The sequence below is a fragment of the Mesoplodon densirostris genome, chromosome 7 (assembly GCF_025265405.1).
Source record: "Mesoplodon densirostris isolate mMesDen1 chromosome 7, mMesDen1 primary haplotype, whole genome shotgun sequence".
In the NCBI taxonomy this organism is placed as follows: domain Eukaryota; kingdom Metazoa; phylum Chordata; class Mammalia; order Artiodactyla; family Ziphiidae; genus Mesoplodon; species Mesoplodon densirostris.
In genome coordinates, this window is record NC_082667.1 from 77,656,215 (window position 1) to 77,677,228 (window position 21,014).

At 40.5% G+C, this 21,014-nt stretch overlaps 1 pseudogene; it reads left to right on the forward strand.

The window, feature by feature from the left end:
• The first annotated feature begins 7,394 nt into the window (after positions 1 to 7,394).
• LOC132494208 (centrosomal protein of 78 kDa-like) overlaps positions 7,395 to 21,014 on the forward strand; it is a 128,136-nt pseudogene continuing 114,516 nt past the window's right edge.

Below are 21,014 nucleotides of genomic sequence, written 5' to 3' on the forward strand. Positions count from 1 at the left end.
GTTTTCAATCTATTGATATATATATTCTTGACATTAAACTACCTTTACATTCATTGGATGACCTAACTTGCTCATGCTTTTTCTTACTCTAGTGAACTTGGGTAGCTAATATCATAGTTTAAAATTTTTGCTTTTATATTTACAAGTAAATTTGACCTGTAAATTTCTTTTTCCTTACAGTCCTAATCTATTTTCAGTATTAGGATTATATAGACTTCATAAGATGAATAAAGGAGCATTCTTCCTTCGCTATCTCTAGAAGTTTTTCTTTGTTAATATTGATGTGATCTGTTTAATAGAAGTTCGATAGAATTCACCTCCCAAATGATCTGGCTGGGTCTGGCATTTTCTTGGTGAAAGATTGTAAACTATTGACTTCATTCCTTTACTGGTGAAAGAACTCCAGCTATAGATTTCCTCTTGTGTCAGTTTTGGTAAACTTTAGGAGCTAGGAAATTGTCCACTTTACAGAAATGTTCAAATTTACTGGCATTTTATATATTCTCTGTTTGTACTCTCTGCTATAACATTGTCCTGATTCTTTCTGTATATTATTTACTTATGTTTTTGTTTTGCTTAATCAAAGTGTGTTTTTTAAATCTTTTCAAAGAATATTCTTTTGACTTACTAAATCACCTCAATTTTATACTTTTTTCTGTTTTATTAAGTTCTGCTCATATCTTTATTTTCTATTTTCTCTATGCTCTCAGGGTTTATTGTTTTACTCTTCTGATGTCAATTAAAACACTTGGTTATTAATTTTAAGAAATCTTTTTAGTTATAAATAGTTGAACTTTTTGAAGATTCCAGCTTAGTTGTAAGTATCTAAGGGTCAGCTCGTCCACACTGTTGCTAGCCTAAGGCTAAGTTCACCGTACCGCAATGTATATATTGACATTTTTTCCCCTCGACTCTCTGTGTTTTGCTACTTCTCACTTTTCTTTGGAGAGAAGCCCTTTGAAATACCCTTAACTTATTTTACAGCCAATAAGTCTTTAAAATAATGTGTATTTTTTAAAGATAAATCTACTTATATAATTAGGCAGGGCTTCCCTGGTGGCGCAGTGGTTGAGAGTCCGCCTGCCGATGCGGGGGACACGGGTTCGTGCCCCGGTCCGGGAAGATCCCACATGCCGCGGAGCGGCTGGACCCGTGAGCCATGGCTGCTGAGCCTGCGTGTCCGGAGCCTGTGCTCCGCAACGGGAGAGGCCACAACAGTGAGAGGCCCACACACCACAAAAAAAAAAAAAAAAAATTAGGCAGAAAATCTGACCTGCCATATTTTTACAAACAGCATAAATTCACTCTTCTCCATGATTAATCTGCTGTATTACACGACCTTCGAGTTTTTAGCTTTATCAATGACATGTACTTGAAAAATGTTTTAAAGATCCTACCCAGTCTTTTAAAACATCCTTGTTCCTTGTTTCAGTTCTAGTTTTATGTATATTTTCTGCCTTGCACCTGATTATTCCAACATCTGATGGATGGCTTTGGGAAACCTAATTCTTGTATTGATTGGTTTTTGCTGATTCTCTCCACTTCTAGCTGATTTCTTCATTATTGTGTAAATTTAGATCATGAGCTCATGTTTACCTAAACTTTATCTGTGGGAATGCTATAGGCCTGTGTTGAAGGTCTACCTCTCCAGAAAGGGTTTAGCTTTGTGTTTGGAATACCACCGATTTGGGAGCATTTTAAGTTAATTTCTTAGCTTCTGTTTGCAAGACCACACATAAATTTGCAACCCAAACACTGGGAACACGGATCTGGGGTTCAGAATTCTCAAGATTTCCTACCCGTTTCCTACCCAGAGCAGAGGCCAAGAGAATTTGGTCTTAGTCTCCCTTTGCCAGCAGATATTTTTTCTCCTGGCACACCCTTTCATTGAAGGTGAAGCTAGGGATAGATAGGTTTAGTTCTAACTTCCCATCTAGTAGGGATGGAGTCTTACCTCCTGCCTCTCACGTGGTCATGGCCATTTAAAAACAAGTCTCTATGTCAGGTGTGTCATTAAACTATGGCCTGTATTACAAATACAGACAGATGCCTATTGTTATGGCCTATGAGCTATGAATAATTTACACATTTTAACTGGTAACATTTTAAATGGTTACATAAGTACCTAAATAATATCCTCAATTTTGCTCTTTGGTCTACAAAGCCTAAAATATTTGCCACTTGGCTCCATAAAAACAGGATTTCCAGCTTCTGTTCTAAGCTATCAAGATCTTCAATCCACTCCTAATATAGCTATAACTCTCACACATGTACCACTCTTCTTTCATGGGTCCTGGAAATTTCTACTGCATACTTCAAAAATCAACCACGCACTTAAAAATAAGTTGTGTACATTTAACCTAGCATACCTAACCCTTTTCCTTTAGGAGAGTTTTTCAAGTAATCTTGCCCACCGTATTCTTTAGAGCTTCATTAATAATGGCAAAAAAATTAAAACAACTTAACATTCAACAAATGGGAATTGTTCATAACAATTATAGAGGCACATACAGTAGAAAACTATACACTGTTATTGAAACAGTGAGACATAACTAGTTTTATTCTTAGAGAACTATGTTTATTTAGGTCCCTTTTGTTTAAATAAGTATATTTCTGTGTATGTATGTATATAGTCATGTATTTATATACACATACATTATTTGTATGATATAGTTATATAAACGTATGAAATACCTACCTATACACATACCTTTGATTTATATTTGTATACATACACAGGAATATAATTATATATATTATATAGTTATATACATTGAACTGAAAAATGGTAGTATACATATATATCATGTATAAATGTGTGTCGTCTATGTACATGTGTAGAAAAGCAGGTTGAGAGATATGGAAGCATGAGTTAGACAGGGTTCACGATTATAAAAGTAGTTATGTGTAGATAGTGAGGTTAAGGCCCATTTGATTGAAAATATTGCATATTTTTACATCAATTGTTATGATGAACAGATTCCTATGCAAATAAAATTATAAATAGCTATACATACTTGTATGTGTAATGTATAATTAAAATATATAGTTTTATAGATGTGTTATATTTATATTACATAATATAATTGTCTTATACTCATACATTATGTATTGTGTTATATAGAATATATTAACTATAGTGTATTATATCAGATAATAATAATTATATATTTATAATCTATATAAATATATATTTATAATTTATATATTATGATATAGTTGTTTTATAATCAATATTACAGGATATATCATATTAATATTATGAACATATTAACCATATAAATACACTTCATTACCCATATATTTTGTATATAATATATGCTAGGCAAAAATACATATTAATATAATACATAATTGTTATACATTAATACAAATATTAGTATATTAAATTTATATATCAATATAATATTTAATATTGGTATATTTATATTATATTTAATATATACATAGCTAATGCACTTTAAAGCCATCTGCTACAAGTAGAATAAGACCAGGAGTATGGCCAAAGCAAATTCTAAAAATATTAGATTACTTATATTCATTTATATGTCATTTTCCTGGAATCTGCATCTGGCTATTAGAGAGGACACACAGCAAAATCAACAAAAAGTGCCCAGGAGGACATAGGATCCTTTATTTATCGGAACCTCAAAGGAAACACAGTGCTATCCCGTCCCCCATCAAAGAGCCAAGAGCAAACCTTGAAGTACCCAGTAAAAGCCCATTCAAACAAAAAAGCTTTTCCACTTAAACTGGAAAAAGTTAAGTTCCCAAGAGACCCCCTACATCAAACACCGAAGCTCATTTGGCAGTAAAAACAATAACGTTCACCAAACAACAAGAAACCCAAAACAATAGTTGTTTTAGCACAAACACAAAAAAGCAGCTAATTAGTGTCTCTCCTGTTTGAAAGAAGGGGGTGGGAAGTGGGCAGAAGACCTGATAGGAAAGATAAAAAGAAAAGGAAAAGGAAAATAAGTTTCCAGTTTGACACTCAAGCTGTCTTCTGCATCCATTTTGTCAAGACCACCAAGTCAATGTGGAGGCTTTTTCCTCCTTCCCTTTCTTTTCATGAGACTGATCACAACCAGCACTGCAGATTCCATCAAATTAAGGAATGCTGTTGCCTACATGTGTGAATGAGCTGTGAGTAAAGTACTGAAGTAGAGGACACCTAAAGTGAAACGTCTTCATCAATGTCCATGTGGCTGAGCAGGAAGTTAACCTTTCATAGATGTGCTAAAGAAGAAGAGTTGGCTTTTATTTTATTTACTTTACCCTGGACTGTGTTGAATGACTATCATCTACAGGTTCAGGCTACTTTTTGCTGAGGATTAATGCACTGGGAGAGCTGAGAGAAAACTGAACAGTAGAGCTGTCTTTTTCTTGACCAGTTCACCTTACTTTCCCAAACTCTAAGTCTTTCCCTAATTCTTTCTCCTTTTTAGTGTAGTAAAATGAACAGAACACAAAATTCACCATTTTGATCATTTTACAATTCAGTGGAATTTAGTACTGTCACAATGTGGTGCAACTATCACCACTGTCCAGCTGCAAAACATTTTCATCACCCCAAAAGGAAACCTACACCCATTTTAAGGACTCATTCCCTATTTCCCTCTGTTCCAAACCCCTGGCAACCACTAATGTATAATATTTGCCGTGTGTATGGATCTGCCACTGCTGGACATTTCGCATAAATGGAACCAAACCACATGTAGCCTTTCGTGCCTGATGAGAAGTTGTGCGGTGGTGGGAAAAACTAAAATGCGATGTACTGTATGATGTATGTTTTACTGAAGTGGCTTGGTCAGATTATAATGATTTATGATAGAAATCACGTAAAGCAAGCATCACAATTCTCCAGGAATGTTCTGAAGAATGCTAATGTTAATTATGAATACGTGAATCCCAAATCTTTCATTTGTATTGACCTTATCTCATTAATTCTTCTCCCAACACTGCTATAACTAGAGTTGAGTTCTAAAACGTACCTTCCTCTTTCCCCATAGAAATTGTCCCACAATTTCAAAAAGTTCTCAAAGGTGAAAAAGTGCACACGACGTTTATCACGTTTGCAAATGCCGATGGAAATGCTAAGCTAACACTGTCCAAAATGCAATATTCTTCTGTGAGAGCACCCAACTTTAAACAAATACACACATTCTAAATACAGCTTAGATCTGTGACATGTTTTGGTCACTGAAGTATGAGCAGACATGATGGCCTTAAATGAGCAGAAGAGGCCTTAAATGGGCTTGTGCGGTTGGGCTCACCTCTTATGTTTCAGTGAACTTTTAGAGAAGACAGGGCCTGGGAGCTGAGGCCTCACAGTTGGGCTCCAGAGGAAGAGGTGTGTGAGAGACCTCAAACTGACCCAGGACATGGAGCAAAACTAGCCATCTAGAGGTCTAAAAGAGAGCCACTGCAGCTAGCCCATAGGTTCAAGAAAAATAAATTCTTGATTATGTAACTGAGTTTGGGGTGATTAGTTCCAAAGCATTATCACAGCAAGAGCTGACTAACACATCCTCCAAATCATTGTTATGTAAATGGTGCCACCATGCCTACATTTAAGGCAACTGTGTCCTCAAATTGTGAGAATTCTTGAACTCTTGGTGCCTCTCCAACACAATGTACATGGCTAAATTTCCACAAATAAGTTCACTAATATACCACAAAGATCTCCCTAAACTTGTATTAAATGTAATGCAAAGTTCTTTCTTTTCATTTTCTGCTTCTACATCGTTAAAATGCTGTTTATCAATGGAAAACGGTTCTTGCCGTTTGGCTTCTGTCGTTAGAGTCCTTTGAACTCTTTGGCTTTTCAGCTCCTAGGCTGTAACATTTCAATCAGCAAATGCCCCAAGGAGAAAAGCTGCACCAAATGTCAAGCTTGCGTCTGTGTTTCCCTTCTCTCCACAACTTGGCCCACATGTCTTGGTGTCTCTCTAACATTCAGACACCAGCGAACAGAAGTTCTCCTACTCTATCCAGCTTTTCTAAAATTTCTTTAGACTTCGTCTGATCTTATGTTATTATTCAACTATCACCTCAATTACCCCTAGGAAGAAAATCTACAATTTTTAGAGAAAACGGAACCCTGGTGCAGTGTTGGTAGGAATGTAAACTGGTGCAGCCTCTGTGGACAACAGTATGGAGGGTTCTCACAAACTAAAAATAGAACTGCCATATGACCTAACAACTCCACTCCTGGGTATAAATCCAAAAAGAACAAAAACACGTGATTTCAAAAACATGTATTTGAAAAGATACATGCACCCCAATGTTCAGAGCATCAGTATTTACAATTACCAAGATATGGAAGCAACCTAAGTGTCATCAAGTGATGAATGGATAAAGAAGATGTGGTACATATAACCAATGGCATACTACTCAGCCTTAAAAAAGAAAGAAATGTTGCCATTTGCGGCAACACAGATGGACTTGGAGGACATTGTGGTAAGTGAAATAAGTCAAACAAAAACAAACACCGTAGGATATCACCTATATATGGAATCTAAAAAATACAGCAATCTACCGAATACAACAAAAAGAAGGGGAGTCACAGATACAGAGAACAAACTAATGGTTGCCAGTGCGGAGGGGGAGGAGGGGGCAATACGGGGTGGGGAAGTGAGAGATGTCAACTACTGGGTGTACGATAGGCTCAAACATGTATTGTACAACACAGGGAATAGAGCCAATATTTTGTAATAACTGTAAATGTAAAGTAACCTTTAAAAAGTATATAAAAATTTTTTTAAAACAGAAATCATACTGAAAATTGGAAACAATTTAAATATCCATCAACAGGAAAATGCACATATAAATTATTGTATTTCCCTACAAGGGGATCCTACATAGTGAGGAAAGTACATGAACTAGACAGATCTTTACGTGTCAGCATGGATGAACCTAGCAAAGATAACACTAAAAAAAGCAAGTAAGAAGAGAAAACATAGCAGAATACTATATGAGGTTTAAGAATACTTAAAAATGTAGCCTAAGTAGAAAGACATCCATGCAGTGATGGAGACCAAGTTCAGAAGAGTGGTCACCCAGGGTCAGCTGGGGAGTGGCTGTGTTTGGGAAAGTGGTCACAGCAGGCTCTTCAACAACAATGGTAATGTTTCAGTTCACACGCTGGCTGGAGGACGGAGGGGTGTCTGCAATGTTATAATGTGAGCACGCTGCATGTGAAAGCCATTGCTGACCACATCTAGGGGATCTGATACGCGGGAGCTGGTAGTGGGTGGAGGCATCCAGAAGGTGGTGGTAGAAGAGGAACGTTGTATGCATAACGCCTAAGGCCTGACCAGAGGACGACCACTGTTCTAGAAACTGGACACAAATCCAACTTCTACGGCCAATGTTAAAAGACAAACTGAGGCATGTTTAAAACAAGACTTTACGTGAGCAAAACTAGATTCAATTCAGGCACCGCCAAAGCGGAAGTGGTGAGGAGCGCTCCAGCCACAGGAGCTGCAGAGATTTTTAGTTTCAAAGGGCAGAAGCAAAGCAAGGAAATGACTGACTTGCTATCGCTTTAAAGCCTAGTTGGTGGTTTGTGACTGGTTGTCCTCAGCGGTGTGCGTCACCCTGAGGCGTTGACAGGCTTAGATTTTGGTTGCTTTACGTAGGCGGCCGCATCACTAGAGCCACCGCAGGCTAACGGCCTCCTTGCAGGGTTCATTTACTAACACCAATTGTCTGAGTCCTTCCTCTTACTCGGTCACTTCACTTCCTACGCCTCAGTTTCTCTTCTGTAAAGTGGATATTCAGTAGTAAATTCTCTGTGGAGTTGTCAGTACAAAACAAAGTGATTATTAGTAACCACGATCATGTCCTGAATGCATGGAACACGTCACCATTTGCCAACTACCGTGTCAAGTTAGCAGAAACGACAGAAATTAAGAGCTCTCCGCATAAATTCACACACCCGTGCACCAGGTAAGGGACCACAGGCAGACGTTCACTCAGCCTTTCGTGTGTCCCTCACGGAATACACGCTCTCTCCGGGGCGGGGGGAGCACAGACACTTACGGGAGTTTACTTTTCAAATGCGTTGATACAACCAGGTCTCACTTTTGTTTGGATGAGTCAGCAAACGCTTTTTGGAAGCCCCAAAGTCTCCACACCTCCAACGTTTCGCGCTGCCTTAGTCTCAGAGCTCAAGCCCCTACTCTTCAGGCCGCGTCACCATGGGAGACAGGCTGCATGCGGACGCGACGCACGGCGAGCGTGCTGACGTCCTCGAGCCCCGCCCCCACGGTCCCGCCCACTGACTTAAACGGCAGCCCCGCGGCGTGGAGGGCGTAGATGCGTGCGCCAACACCAGGCCCTGCGGGGTGTCTGGAGCGTGGCATGGGGGAGGTTGGCGTAGCTGGGGCCCGTGGCCCTATGTCTTCTGGCTGCGACGCCGGTCCTGCGCACGCTGCGGGGCCGCAGCCGCCGGGCGGTGGGCGCCCGAGGGGCCGGGAGGCGAGCCGGGGCCCCCAGGCGGGTGTGGGCATCGTGTCCGCAGCCAGCGTCCCCGAGGCCGCGCTCGGGCCATGATCCCTTGGTGAAGCTGCGCCGGGACAGCGTGGTCGATATCTTTCCGCGCTCTGAGGACCTGTGCGCGCTGCAGGACTCGGTGCCTCTGCCCTCCGTGCGCGCTTCCCTACAGGAGGGCCTGCTGGACTTCAGGCCGACCGCCTCCGCGGGGTGCACTGGGCGCCGCTCCTGAGCACCCGCTGCCCCTGATCTGTATCCAGAGCTTCTTCCAGCCACGGCTTGTCGAGACAGGTTTGTACTTCCCGCTTCCAGGGCCCCTCGTGTGGGCGCTGAGAAGCGGGGTTTTAAATGGTGCAAGGTGGAGGGTGGGCACTAGAACCAGCGCCCAGTGACCGGGTGTGCGTGCACTAGACGGGGCGTGTGGCCTAGGACTCCTGCCAGCTCGGTGACCCCGGCCGAGTGCCTTAAGGCTTCAAGGTCTCAGTGTTGTCATCTGTAGCGTGGGCTTAACAGGACCCAGTCTCTGTGGCGGTTACAAGGATGCACTGTGTTAATGCTTCTAGACTGTACAAAGTAGAACACTTAGCACAGTTTGGAGCATCGTTAATTGTTGCACAGATGTTACCTGGTCTGTTGAATGACTTTGCCTGGTACACACCAAAGCAATTAGGAAATGGATATATCCCAGCTTCATTTCCTTTCCATTAAAACAGGGCTCAGGAAAGAAAAAATCTGTTTTTCAGTAGTCGTATCATATAGTGGAAAGAGCCCTGGTGTGAAGGCAGCCTAGGGTTTGAATTCCAGGGCTTATGGTGTCTGTGGCCTGGGCAGGTTTCTTTTGCACTACAATCCCCACACTTGTCAAATGACATTAATAACCACTCTTTCTGTGGGTTCTTAGAATTAATTAAGCAGGTTATGTGTGTAAAGTATCCTGGCACTTGAATGAGTTGTCAGAACCAAGGGCTGCTGGAGACGATGCTTCTGCCCTAGGTAATCTTCCCTTCTACTGGGCAGCAAGTAAACACAAGCACAGTAGTCAGTGCTCTGGAAGAAGTGAGTTCTGGTGCTATAGAGCACAGAATCTTGGAAGGGAAAGTTCATGGTAGGATTTTTGGAGGAGGTGCCATCCTTTCTAAGGATATGTAGAAGCTCCTGGGGTGGCAGGAGAGAGCAGTGTGTGTTGAAGTTTGAGAAATATAAGAAAATATGGCAAAACTACTGTACAGGACTGGAACTCAGGGTTTGGGAGAGAAATGAGAGTTGATACTGGAAACTTAGTGGGGCCCAAGAGAAGGGGGCCTTGTTTGTCCTGTCAGAAGTTTGGATGTTTATCCTGAAGGCTGTGGGAAACACCAAAGAACAGTGAGATGAACTTGGGGTTTAGAGGCTCACTCGGACCTCCATGTGGGAGGCAGTTGATTTGGTGCAGGGTGAATTGTAATCTGAGGGTCCCACTGAAGTTATGAAAGGTGGGACTGGGTTTTGCATATCTGAGAGAGAATGGGTAGGGCCTGGTGACCAGTTAGAAAAGGGAGGGCAGCAAGCGTGGGTGACAGTTTACAGCTGCATCTTTTTGAGAGATACAGAGCCCAGTAGGAAGGGATTGGGGGTGGGGAGAGGATCTTACTTCATCTTCAGTGCTTTAGAGGGGCCTGGTAGACGGGTCTGGACCCAAGGTACAGATCTGGGCTTTTTGGGAGGACAGGTGTTTGAAGGCATGGTAGAGACTTAGGTTATCCACAAGAAGATCCAAAGAATCATAGGTCTGAGAGATTTTTAAGTGGGTATATTTGAGGATGTTTATAAGCTGTGAGAAAGCAGCCAGCAGAGGAAGGGTGTAAAGATCTAGGACAGGAAATGATTGTTCATTTGATTTTGAAAAGCTGAATACTTATCGTGTGCCTGGCCCTTTTCTAGGATCTGGGGTTCACACCATCTGTTATCTCTTCTGCAAGGATAGTTCAACTCATCCCCTGGTGAAGAGAAGTCAGATTATTCTTTGCATCCCATTCAGGTATAAGAACTGTTCTGTACCTCTGAAGGGACTTGACTTAACCAGAGTAATAAGTTAGAAATCAAAAGAAATTAGAGCTGGAAGGGACCTTAAAGGCCACTGTACTGAATTTTGCCTGATATTTTACATTGAATGTAAGAAAAATTTATTGTAGAGCCCATTCTCTTCAGAGTTCCTTCACTGAACTTTCTTTATGTCTTGCATCCAGTGGGTCTAGCTTGTAAATTTTGGCCTCCTCCTAAATTTGCTTCTTCATCCATATTACATTTTGCCCAGACTATGGTAGAAACACCTGGGTGGTTTCACGGCCCCTGGGTTCAGTTCCTCTAAGTTCATCTGCCTACTCGGGTTAAGTGATCTTCTAACAGAAAAAGATGTGCTTAAAATAATGCTGCTAATGGCTTGCCCACACAGAGTTAGTGCATACTAGCCGCCCAGCGTGTGCTCTGCACGGAGGCGTGTAATATGAACTGTGCTCGGCCAAGCCTTATAGGGCTCTTTGCCCTGAGGAAGGGGAGCTTTTTGTGATCACTCCCTTTATCTAGTCGGTCCTTCAGCAGCAGGAAGCCTTTTTCTAATCAGCAGAGGCATCCTTACTCAGCTAGTGGTAGCCCCAGGTCTCACCACCTGTGGAATACAAGCCATGCTCTCTCCCAGGCTTGCTTGGACCAACATCTCTATTTTCATTTCTGTCTCTTCTCACACTTGGACCCCTGGCCTTTAGTCATCCCCACCTGCAGTATTTACAGTGCCCAGCAGGAGTCAGGCTTGAGTGTCTTTTCACACATGTTCCCTCTGCAGCTAATGCACCTCCTACTCCAACTCTGCATAGTCTCATCTTTCCAGACTGTACTTCAGGGTTATCATGAAGCCGTCACTTAGATATAACTTTTTGCCTCCATAGGAAGCTCTGTGCATAAAGGTTACGTTTATTTATCTCATGTGATTGAAATTTTGAGTTTATACATCTTCCTCCTTAATGAAGGCTTTAAGGGCAGGAGTCGTTTCTAATCCTTAGCCCAGAGCAGATGCTTTTGTTTTTATTTAGATACTTTGTAATGATGATAAAATGTATGGTTTAAATCACTCATTTTACAATAATTTTGCTTTAGGTTGTGACAGAAAAAGAGTTTTCAGAAGTCGTGTTCCTGCGATAAGAAATAAAAATGTGACCTTTCAGTTGTGTAAAGCTCATAAATGCTGTGTATGTCCGTCGGGTGCTCTAAGGAACATGGAGCTAAGTGGGCTAGTTGTGTGAGAGAGAGACTTAACTATGTTAACAAACGTGAGCCTTCATTGTGTCCTGCCAACATTTGATAGTTGCTTTTGGGGCTAACTAAACCAGTAAAAGTTTAAACTGTTCCTCCCCATTAAAGGGATTGAATAATTGGCTTCTTTGGTGCACCTGTGTCTTGTGAATTGTCCAGTTGGGGATGGAGGTTTAGAAAGTGGGTTTCAGTCTTGTTTAAGTGTCTTCCCATCAGACTGGTCTCGTGATTTCCTACACACCATGTCTGTCTACCTTTTCCTGTCTACCTTTTGTTGGTAGTGTTCAGGCCTGGATTGTCTCCTGTACCTGCTCAAACCTTGGTCCATTCTCATTTGTACCATGGAAGTTTGTCATGCTGGATACTGTCAGAATTAATCTTACTTAAGTTTGTGTTAAGCCACAAACTACATGTTTTGTATATTTTCTGTTTTCTCTGTTTGTTTATATTTTTATGGTTTCTCTTCAAGAAATATTATGGGAAGGGAAATAGCAAGATGAAGAGCAAAAAAGTCATCATTCTCTTTCAATTGTTAGAACATCTATCTGCAATCATAATTATGATGCACCGTGGTATGTGTTAAAATAAGAAATATATGTAACGTCCCGTAGGAGCAGCAAACTCAGTGGTGTTGGTGAGGGTGTGTCATGGAAGTAATCACAAAGCAGGTGACTCTTGATTAGGGTCCTGAAAGATTAGTGTGCCTTCCCTGTGTTCAGTAGTGGTCTGGAGGGGTCAGGAAGCCTGCCTTTCAATCTGAGGGAACAGAGAGTTTGAGGTCCTCTCTCTTCTATTGCTCTAGTATACTGCATAGCAGCTAATAAAATACTGGGTTTATAGTTGACATTTAAATCGCTGATTGATCATCAAGATTGGCATGTATCATTGGAAATGAAAATCGGAAGAATCGTATGCTTTTCAGGTTTTTCTTTTTTTTTCCTTTGTCTCAAAAGTATGTAGTACTTTACTGAGTGGTTGGGAATAAAGTTTGCAGTATTCAGTGTATTCAGTTTTAGTACCTAAATAGAATTAAACTGTTGCTGTAAACTGGAATAACACTTTGTTACTGACGAGTTTTAGGATGCATCAGTTCATCAATTACCTGTTTGGGAAGATTGTAGTTAATGATTTTAAGAATGTGGCTATAAACCTCCAATTGACTCAAGAAAAGCAAATAAGTCAAGATTGACAAATGTATAGGCTCTTCATCTTATTGTGTGTGTGTTTTTTTTTTCCTTTTAGTTACTTGTCAAGGTATAAAGAACTCTATCACTGTTAAGACAGTAAACTTCACAGGGTATAATCTGACATGGCAGGGAACAGATCACATGGTCAAGATCTTAAAGGTGATTTGATGTTTAAACTTTCATGAAAACATATGTGATTGAAGCACATTAACATATTGATACAGATGGCAGTTAATTTTTGTCTTTTCATACATGTGAGTGCAGCTTTTGTTTTGTGGAAAGAATATGACCAAATGGTGATGTGAATTGCTGTTGCCTAAACTATAGTGTTGAATCCCCAGTGTTTGCACTTGAGTTTAACAACTCTGTGGTTTCCTATCTTCTTCCTGAGACACTTAATCTCAGGTCCATCCTCGTTACACAGAGTGGTAAATTAGAGAACAATTAATATCACCATTTAAAGAAGTGAGACTGAAATCTCAACCATCCTGAACATAGGAACTGAAGGGGGCTCTCAGCTGTTCAGAGAGTTATTACCAAGCCAGTCGGCTTAATGCTGTTCAGTTTTCTCCATAGCAGAGCTTTCCAGGTCCTTCTTTTGAGCTTATTTATTTTTATACACAATTCTGTATGGATACTGTACATAATACTAAATAGTTGTATTAACTGGGTTTAACTGGTGATGTATTTACATGAAGATCTAACTTCGTCTTGTTGATATCTTTTTAGGGGCTTTCCATTCATCAAAGCTTGTGATGTATGTAATCAGTTGCTGGTGTGTAGCTATCATATTTATGATATATAGGGCTTGAATTGGGAAAGGTGGATGGTCATTCTTCTTGCTTTTTAAACTGACAGAGCCTTACATGAAGCATTTCCCTCTCTGAAATAAATCCATGTAAAACATGTTTGGTCGCTCTCCCAATGCAACTGTGTAGTTGTGTGGATTTGGCGCATAAATGGCAGCCTTGTGGTTATGTCTGTAAACAAGGAATCCTGTTTTCCAGTCCGCAAATCAGCTGTTACCCAGTGAAACGAACTTGACTGCCATTTCTGACCCCTCACATGGAGCTGTCATACTCAAGAATGTTCACATGTTTTCAAGAAACGTTGTTTGAGGGCTGTATGTACAAATTCCTGATCTGAAAGCCAATATAAAGCAACATCTCCCAAACCTCTGCTCTCTCACCAAGGCCACACACATTCCCTCGCTTATGGCCTCGTGGCAAGCTAATACTGTCAGTATCAGATTCTCCTTCCCAGTGGTCTTGGGAGACTGCATAGTTGCTCTGTGAAAGGCACCACTGCTGAGGTTGAGAGAAGAGCATCTTGGGTGTCAGTCCTGGCCTTGCATTCCCAGAGAGAGGGGTGTGCACCTCGTTCTCCTGTTAGGGTTTTCCTGTGCTGCAGGGTTTGCTGCTTGTTGTCAAAATGATGTCCTAGTGACTTGTCTTCTGCGTGGTTATATAATCCCAGCACAGTTCTTTATGATCTGTAGACTTTTATGGGGTTGTGGCCAGGTCAGTTTTTAAATGTTTGGAAATGTCCTATTGAACAACATTGCAGTGTCAGTAAAGCTTGATGGGAGAATTGTATTACTGTTGCCCTAGTTTTGGCTTAAGGGTGGTGAGAAGATGAAATTTTTGATGGGTCAGTTTTAGTTGTGTATGTGTATGTGATTTATTTTTTAAAATTCTAATGTCTATTATTTACAGCTTAGATATGTTGACTTTCTGATTATTCATCAGTCCCTTTACTGATGTATTTTCCTCTGAAAAACTACATTTTCTTCCAGACTGTTTTTTTTTTGCCTTATTTTATTTTATTTTATTTATTTTTTTAATTATATTTAATTATAACAAAGTGAATCAGTCATACATATACATCTGTTCCCCCATCCCTTCCCTCTTGCATCTCCCTCCCTCCCACCCTCCCTATCCCACCCCTCCAGGCTGTCACAAAGCACCGATCTGATCTCCCTGTGCTATGCGGCTGCTTCCCACTATCTAACTACGTTACGTTTGGTAGTGTATATATGTCCATGCCTCTCTTTCGCTTTGTCACAGCTTACCCTTCCCCCTCCTCATATCCTCAAGTCCATTCTCAAGTAGGTCTGTGTCTTTATTCCTGTTTTACCCCTAGGTTCTTCATGACATTTTTTTTCTTAAATTCCTTATATATGTGTTAGCATACGGTATTTGTCTTTCTCTTTCTGACTTACTTCACTCTGTATGACAGACTCTAGGTCTATCCACCTCATTACAAATAGCTCAGTTTCGTTTCTTTTTATGGCTGAGTAATATTCCATTGTATATATGTGCCACATCTTCTTTATCCATTCATCCGATGATGGACACTTAGGTTGTTTCCATCTCCGGGCTATTGTGAATAGAGCTGCAATAAACATTTTGGTACATGTCTCTTTTTGAATTATGGTTTTCTCAGGGTATATGCCTAGTAGTGGGATTGCTGGGTCATATGGTAGTTCTATTTGTAGTTTTTTAAGGAACCTCCATACTGTTCTCCATAGTGGCTGTACCAATTCACATTCCCACCAACAGTGCAACTTAATAAAATAATATGGGAAATTCCCATTACTAATCCTAACCATGTACAACAGAGGTCTGTACAGTAACATAGCAAAAATAAGTTCCTGTAATTTTACTTAGTCATTGCCTGTTTTAGACTAAGGAGCAGTGAGAGACATTTATAAATAATGATACCGCAGATCACTTTTGTTAAATGCCCTTTAATATTGGCATATTTGGATCTGGCTTGTGTTATCTATTTTACAATCTTGTCTTCTTTCTTTGCACTTTAGTGTAACAACTCTGTGATTTCTTATCTTCTTCCTCAGACACTCAGGTGCATCAGAATTTCCTGTGACTGTGGCAGTAGAGAGTCCTTCCTCCACAGAAATCGAAGAGGTCGACGTTTCCTCAGAACGTGTTCAGGAGGAGCCAGAGAAAATCCGTTTGAAACAAGAAGCATTGCAGGTACAAAGTTATCACTTTAAAGCTATAGAGAAGATTATTTTTCAAATGGAAGCCTGACTGCAACACTGCACAGCTTGTGTGAGGGTTCTGTTTTCTCCTCCCATCTGCGTTGTATCCCCTTGAATGGTTCCTTAAACTTAGACCAAGGTGAATGGTGGACATTTGAACTCTAAGAAATAAAAATCAAAATTGTCGTTAGTAATATATTTTCCTTTCCTTAGAACCTTAGTATATTAGATTTAGGGAGAAGCTTAGTGATCATAAGATAAAGAAATTGAGTTCTGAATGAGTAGAGTCAGCTGATTCAGTGCTCTTGTTTAAAGATGAGAAAATTGACAGTTCTAGTTGACCTCTCTTTTTATAAGAGGAAAATATGGCCTCATTTTAAATAAAAGTAAAGTTGAAAAACGTTTCGATGTTGATATTCTCCTTTCCTAAAATCAAAAATATCAAGAAGCTACATTCTATTACCAAATAAACCTGACCTCTAATGTCATTCCATACTTTTGTTTGTATGGACAGAAAAGAAAAATTGATTTTCATAAGAAATTTTTGCACCTCAAAAATAATATATTTATTTTATTTCAACTTCAATGCAGAGCTGAACACTTCTAGTAAATAAAGCAACACCATTTGGGGGGACCTTGTCTTTGTGCTACAAAGTCCATGTTTAATTTAAAAAAATTATTTAAATTTAATTATTTAAATTTAAAAATTATTTAATGTGATTTTCTTTTCATATGAAACATGAAACTTGACAGGTTTCAGAACTAATTATCCCATTATTGTAGGACTATGGGAATTACTCTTTGATTTTCAAAAGAGAAAGTTAGATTTTTTTTTTTTTTTTTTTTTTTTTTTTTTTTGTGCAGTACGCGGGCCTCTCATTGTTGTGGCCTCTCCCGTTGCGGAGCACAGGCTCCGGACGCACAGGCTCAGCAGCCATGGCTCATGGGCCCAGCCGCTCGACCGCATGTGGTATCCTCCCGGACCGGGGCATGAACCCGTGTCCCCTGCATCGGCAGGCAGACTCTCAACCACTGTGCCACCAGGGAAGCCCGATTTTTATTTTTTTAATGAAAATTAATGATAATATAGAGAAATTTTAAGAAAAGAACTTAGAAAATTATGAGTTAGAGCAGGAGAAACCTTTAGTTCATGTAGAGTTACCCCCTTTCGTTTTATAAATGAGCACCTACAATTTGTAGCACGTAAGTGGTTTTTTAGTAAATAGCAGAGTACGACAAGACCCTAGAGCATGTAACCCGCATTCCTTGTCATTTTAGATGTGGTGTATTCATTTCCTTCACGAGTAGACCAGGAGATTGTATTTCTAAAAGCAGTGATAGACACTGGGGAAGACCAAGAAGTTTAAACACTGGGACCACAGAATAGCAGATTCAGAATGCATGAGAACCCTTTTAGCTCTTCTCCATTTTGACAAGACACAAAAATGATGGTATCAAAGTGTTTAAGTATATAAGCCCACAATAATCAAGAGATTTCAACATAGTTTGGGAAGACGGAAGACAGGTGGAAGAGTGTGAAACCGAAGCAGTAGAACAGAGGAAAAGCATCACCTAGAATATGCACAGGGACCACGTGCAACTGAGGAGGATTCTGACCCCACCTGCAGAAGTAGCTCCGTGCTTTGATGCGCATGTATGAGAGAGGGTGGGGTTAGTTAAAAGTGTGACTGAAATAGGGGAGCTCATTGAAGGGTTGTGTTTGGAGGAGTGGACACCCAGCCCCGCTCTCACCCTCCTGAAATGAGATGATTTCATTTTGAAAACAGTGAAACTGGCGAGATCTAGGGCAGCTAGTGTGAGTTTTTACACCCGAGAAAATTGTGTTTGGGGGGGATCCTGTTACAGTTACTCCCCGCTTCTTCCTGCATAAGAAGCCAATCAATCGTTGACTTCAGGGAGCTTTCTGCACTCATTCTTTTTTTTTTTTTTTTTTTTGCTGTACGGGGACTTCTCACTGCTGTGGCCTCTCCCGTCACGGAGCACAGGCTCCGGATGCGCAGGCTCAGCGGCCATGGCGCATGGACCCAGCCGCTCCGCGGCATGTGGGATCCTCCCAGACCGGGGAACAAACCCGTGTCCCCTGCATCGGCAGGCGGACTCTCAACCACTGCGCCACCAGGGAAGCTCTCTGCACTCATTCTTAAATAGAAAATAACTGTCATTTACCTGATAGCTGAGTAAAGCTTACAACATCAGAGAGGGGGAAAAAGAGTGAAAACATATCCTAGTAGGACCAGGGACAATTTAGGGAACAAAATAAATTAAGGAAAAACCTTAATTAATATCCTGAGAGAGGTTTAAACACACCTAGAAACTATAAAATAAGACTAGGGAGTTAATTAAAAAGAGAATGGTCAGAAATCAAGAGAGGTCTCCTGGAAATGAAAATATGGTTGCTGAAATAAATTCAGTAGGAATTTAAAAAATTTCTCAGTGTATAAAAAAGAAAGACACAATGGAAAATGTGATAGAAATATGTTAGAGAGGCTGCATCTGGGAGATCCCACATGTTACTATTAGAAACTCTAGACCCAGAAAAAAACTGGAGGGAAGCTATCAAAGGGCAACAAAATTCCCCACAGCTGAAAGTAGACATCAGGCCTCAGACTGAAAATAGTTATACAAGACGAGCAAGAATAGCCTCATACCTAGGCACCCTTCCTTGTGAAACTTTAAAATACTGAAAAAATAAATTAAAATAGAATAAAATACTGAGAGGATACATCCATTCCAGAGAGAAAAATACTGGCTACCTAAAAAGAAAATTTAAAATCTGACTTTATCATACTTGTCATGAGCACCATGGATCCTGGAAGGCATTAGAAAGATACCTCCAAAGTTTTTCAGGCACATACTTTTCACCCTAGGGGTTTGTATCCAGCCAAACTATCAGTCATAAGTGGAGGCTGAAGAAGATATTTTGTACAGAAAGAAATTTGAAAACTTGACCTCCTGTGCTACACCTTAAGCTATTTATAGAAATAATCCAGCAAAATGAGGCAATAAACCAAGAAGGAAGGTAATAGGGGATTCAGTGCAGATTGCAGCTAGTCTAGAGTGGAGAGGCTTCTATTGATTGTGTGATTGAGAGCATAGAAACACCTTGAGGCATATTGTACTTTCTAGGTATTAGGCACTGTTGGAAGGGAGGAGGGAGAGGAAGAGGAGAAGGAACTTGAACTCCAGAGGAGAAAAGGCTATACGGACATAAAGCTGAAGCACACTAAACTATGGTTGATTTTTAACCTAGTATTGGTGAGGAAGGGAAGAATCCACTTCAACTTGACACTATAGATGTCCCCCTTTTCAGTGACACACAGGGGTAATGACCACGTATCTAATTTGTTGTCCAAACCAGAACTTGTCCAAACTCCTTACACTTCAATAGTGTAAGGAGGCACTCTAATGCTGTAACATCAGGACAACAGGTATAAACTGGAACAGCCCAAGGCGGCTTGGGGTATGTGGTCACCCTGCACAAGGGCAGTGACACTGGCACAGTATGGAACGAGGTGTAGTCTATACACAGAGACACAGTACCTCTGCAGTGGGCAATATTAATTTCATTGTAATAATGGCAATACTGTCTTGGTTTGCAGCTTTTATTGTCAACGTGCATGTAATCACAAATAACTAAAGTAAACTATACTTAGTATGTATTAGTATTAACTTGGTATGTACTGAAATGTATTGTATACTGGTATGTACTTAGTATATATTAGGCTCTAAGTGTTTTTGCATATATTAACTCATTTAATCCTCTGAATTGCCTTATGAGGTTGGTGCTAATATCATTCCCACTTTTGAGAACAGGAAGCTAAGTCAGGGAAGGAACTTGCCCAGGCTGTACCTAATTTAAGGTTGGATCGAGCCTTTAAGTTCAGGCTCTCCGCCTGTTCTCTTAAACCTTACTCCGTACTGACTCTCAAATAACAGAAGACTTAACATAGAACAGAATATAAATTTCAACTTTGACAATGTAAAAGCTAGGTTTGGAAGGTAGACAGGAGGTAGAAAAAAGGGAAGATGGTATGAATGTCCTCATTTTACAAAGTGTGACGTTGAGAGAGTTTCTAGTTGATCAACAATGTAGGTTTTTAAGTATATGACTACAAGTCAAAGAGATCATGAGCAGTGGAATAACTCATGATGACATAACTTTACTGAGCAGTGTGGACATAGGAAAGAGTGTAAAGGAACTAAACCCTTACTTATTAGTAAGTTAGAAAATGAAGAGATAATGCCTCCAATTTAGTGAGAAAATAGTCATGTAAGAGTATTACTTGGAAATGGAGAAGAATTCAAAATAACAATAGTTGGACTTCCCTGGTGGCGCAGTGGTTAAGAAACTGCCTGCCAAGGCAGGGGACATGGGTTCGAGTCCTGGTCCGGAAAGATCCCTCATGCCGCGGAGCAGCGAAGCCCATGCTCCACAACTACGGACCCGGCGCTCTAGAGCCTGCGAACCACAACTACTGAGCGCACGTGCCACAAGTACTGAAGCCCGTGCGCCTAGATCCTGTGCTCCCTAACAAGAGAAGCAACCTCAATGAAGAGTAGCCCTCGCTCACCGCAACTAGAGAAAGCCTGCACGCAACAACGAAGACTCAACACAGCCACAAATAAATAAATAATAAAATAATAAAAATAATAATAAAAAATAACAATAGTTGATGTAAACCTCATAAAAAAGGAAATCCAAACAGCCAGTAAACAGAGAAAAGCGTACGACTTCGTTAAGTAATAAGAGACAAGTGAGTCAAAACCAAGGAAACTACATGCCAATGAGATGGACAAATACATACAATCTGGTAGTATCAGGTATTGTAGACCTCGAGTACTATGGGAATCTTCTACCCTGTTTATACTGGAGTGTAAATCGACACAACTACTTTGGAAAGCATTTAGCCCTCTCCATCAACTGAAGGTATATAAATAGCCTGTGAGCCAGCAGCCCTCAACCCCGCCCTGTGTAAATGCACCAGAATAACCGGTACAGCAGGATTCCTGTCCATGAT